This window comes from Capra hircus, chromosome 19 (assembly GCF_001704415.2).
Source record: "Capra hircus breed San Clemente chromosome 19, ASM170441v1, whole genome shotgun sequence".
In the NCBI taxonomy this organism is placed as follows: Eukaryota; Metazoa; Chordata; class Mammalia; order Artiodactyla; family Bovidae; genus Capra; species Capra hircus.
In genome coordinates, this window is record NC_030826.1 from 5,432,914 (window position 1) to 5,436,980 (window position 4,067).

The window sequence follows — 4,067 nt, forward strand, 5'->3', positions numbered from 1 at the left end:
GTTCTCTTGGCAAAACTCTGTTAGACTTTGCCCTGCTTCATTTTGTACTTCAAGGCCAAACTTGCCTGTTACTCCAAGTATCTTTTGACTTCCTGCTTTTTCATTCCAGTCCTCTATGATGAAAAGGACATTTTTTTTGTGTGTGTGTGTGTTAGTTTTAGAAGGTCTTGTAGGCCTTCATAGAACTGTTCAAATTCAGCTTCTTTGGCATTAGTGATTGGGGCATAGACTTAGATTACTGTGATATTAAATGGTTTGCCTTGGAAACTAACAGAGATCATTTCTGTCATTTTTGTGACTGCATCCAAGTACTACATTTTGCTTTTGCTGACTATGAGGGCTTCTCCATTTTTTCTAATGGATTCTTGCCCACAGTAGTAGATATAATCTGAATTAAATTCTCCCATTCCAGTCCATTTTAATTCACCGATTCCTAAAATGTTGATGTTCACTCTTGCCATCTCCTGTTTGACCCCTTCCAAGAACATTTTCGAGTTACTCAACATGAGAATTGAAAATGTGTGTGTGCTGTTTGGCAGAGAACTATGGAATTTATCCTCTAGAAGAAAAAGCAGACCTGAAGCATTATATTACTGGCACACTTGAAACGTGCTCACAAGTTCTTTTTTTTTTTTAAATTTTAATCAGAGGATTACTACTTTACAATATTGTGATTTTTTTTTTTTGCCATAGGTATAGATGAGTCCACTCCATCCTGAACCCCACTCCTGCCTCCCTCCCTACCCTCTCCCTAAGCCTTTAGGTCCTTGCTTCATGCATTGAACTCACACTGATTATCTGTTTTACATATGGCAATGAGTTCTTACCTTCGTTTTTTCTCTAGATACTTTGAGACTATCCTGTTCCCTATAATTGGTAGCACTCTCTCTCTTTTTAAACATTTATTTTTTATTTATTTAGTTTTGGCTGCGCTGAGCCTGCGTGGCTGAGTGTAGGTCTCTTGTTGTGTGGATTCTCTTGCTGCAGAGCACAGCGTCTAGGTGCATGGGCTTTACTAGCTGCAGTCTGCAGGCTCTGGAGAGCAGACTCAGTAGTTGCACCACATGGGGCTTCATCACCCCATGGCACGTGGAATATCCCCAGACCAAGGGTCAAACCCGTGTCCTCTGCATTGGCAGGAGGATTCTTAGTCACTGGACTACCAGGAAGGTCTCAAATCCTTATCTTCTAAACTTCAACAAAAGCTGCTTGCACAAACTATTTAATATCTGCCCCTATTAAACAAGCCAGATATTTGATGTATTAAGAAGTCAGAAGCTGGTCACTTCACTTCTTTCTATTGCCTCCACGTGTTAGAATACTGGCAACTCGCATAAATATGTTTACTGGATCCAGGTAGATTCCCAGCATCAGACTGATGGGATCATATTTCAGAGCTCCATACACCTGTGTGACTTCTGCATGCTTGATTACTTTCTGTTTGTCATACAGAAGAGGCATGCTGCAGAGAACTAATCCACCATCAGTTGCCACTGAGTACGGAGTGGTACCAGCCGCAGTGGGAGGTCGAAAAATGTAGATCCCAGTGAGGACACAGACCAGACCCAGACCCACTCCCCGAGCTCCCATTTTCAGAAACTTCTCACTGGGCACACACACCTGTGGTCACAGGGAAGAGGCCTCCTGCAGTGCCAACTGTGTACCACTCAGCTCTGAGAAGAGGCCCCCTTAATATAGTCAGAGGAACCACCACTGCACAGATCACACCGGGATATGGTAACCATGCGAGACGCTGGGGGCCTGGGCTCTAGTCATATGCTATCAACGATCCCAACACTTCAGCTTCAATCGTCGCTGTGTGACGGCAGGTGCCATTGAAAGCTGCACCCATTGTTACTCAAGCCTCTCATCATGAAGTTCATGAGAGCAGTTCTGCTCACTGCCAGAAAAGACGAGCTGTGAAACCAATACTTCTGCGAAGTATGTACAAGTGGAACGAATTCTATACTTTATATGAAAGTGAAAGTGAAGTCGCTCAGTCGTGTCCAACTCTTAGCGACCCCGTGTCCAGCTCTTAGCGACTCCGTGGACTGTAGCCTACCAGGCTCCTCCGTCCATGGGATTCTCCAGGCAAGAATACTGGAGTGGGTTGCCATTGCCTTCTCCAGGGGATCTTCCCAACCCAGGGATTGAACCTGGGTCTCCCGCATTGCAGGCAGACGCTTTAACCTCTGAGCCACCAGGGAAGCCCATCCTTTACATACTGAGGCTAAATTACAGCCATTTCAACAGCTCCAATCCCATTAGACATTCCCAGCCCATAGTAACATAAAGCTCTTAGGCCAACATCTTCCCATCGGATCTATTTAAAATATTTTTTCCAACAACGGTTCCAAAGCTGCCTCCGTGAGTTCCTGGCCAGTTTTCCCATGCTGGATCCCAATTCTTGTCTTTGTGGCATATTCCCTGCTGGGTGTTAGGAGCTACTGATTCTTCGTCATGGAATTCTTTTCTTTTTTTTTTTTTTTTAAGATTAGGTTATGTTGCGATTCTTTTTATTGTTTCCAATTCTTTACATAAAAAGAATGTTTGTATAAACAACAATGACTTACTGTATTGCACAGAGAACTATACCCAATATCCCACAACCTACAGTGGAAAAGAATCTGAACAAGAATACATATGGAAAAGAATTTGAACAAGAATACATACATATACCCACACATATATACATATACAAAACTGAATCACCTTGCTGTGTACTGTAAATCAGCTGTACTTCAACAACAACAAAAATAAGTCCATGATTCAAATTTTAAAAAAGCTATATTTAAAAGTATACTTTGTGAAGTCACTTTACTTCTGTGCTTGTTTAGTCTATTTCCTACCCTTATATATATATATATATATATATATATATATGTTTTTTTGCATATACTTTCAGTATTTCTTATTGCAGGTATTGGCAAATTCAAATATATAATTATCTTCCCTAATTCTTTACTCAGAGGGTAGCATACTGTAAACACTTTTTCATACTTTCTTTTTTTAAAAATTTATTTTATTGAAGCATAGTTGATCTACAATGCTGTATTAGTTTCATGTGTTATTGCTGTTGCTGAGTTACTAGGTCATGTCAGACTTTTGCAAAGTGATTTAGTTTTTAATATATGTGCATATATATTCTTTTTCATGTTATCTTCCATCGATGGTATTCTTCACCATAGGGAAGGTGAAAGCTGGGTGGAAAGCCCTGGAAGGTGGTGTCTGCAGACACACAACTCTTGCAGCCAGCATGGTGGTGCAGCAGGTTTACCAGGCATATCTGAAATGCTCAGTCCCTGGTCCCCTCAGTGCTCAGTTTCCCTTCAGGGCTGGCAAGACACAACCACACACATGTCCTGTGCCCTCCGTCCACCTCTTACTCTATAATTTTCACTTAATAAAAATTATCTTGAGCTAAGATCTCAGACAATGTGAACAAAAATCAGGGAAGGAATAAATGAGTAGAACTATGCTAAAGTCTTCATCCTAAATAAGAAAAATTCCCAAGAAGGGTGGTACTAAAGAATGTGCTAACTATTGGACAGTGGCACTCATCTCCCATGCTAGTAAGGTCATGCTTAAAATCTTTCATGCTAGGCTTCAGTGTTATGTGAACCAAGAACTTCCAGATGTCCAAGCTGGGTTTAGAAAAGGGAGAGGAACCAGAGGTCAGATTGCCAACGTTCACTGGATTATAGGGAAAGCAAGGAAATTCCAGAAAAACATCTACTTCTGTTTCATCAACTACACTAAACTCTGTGGGGATCATAACAAACTGTGGAAAGCTTTTAGAGAGATGAAAATAGCAGACCATCTTACTTGTCTCTTGAAACCTGTATGTGGATCAAGAAGCAATAGTTAGAACCCTGTGTGGAACAGCAGATTGGTTCAAGATTGAGAAAGGAATATGATGGCACTGTCTGCTTTCACCCTGCTTCTTTAACCTATATGCTGAGCACATCATGAGAAATGCCAGGCAGGATGAGTTACAAGCTGGAATTGAGATAGGTGAGAGAAATATCAACAACCTCAGATACGTGGATGACACCACTCTAATGGCA

At 41.3% G+C, this 4,067-nt stretch overlaps 1 pseudogene; it reads right to left on the minus strand.

Annotated features, from left to right (window-relative positions):
• LOC102176821 lies at window positions 1,288–3,258 on the minus strand (annotated as a pseudogene).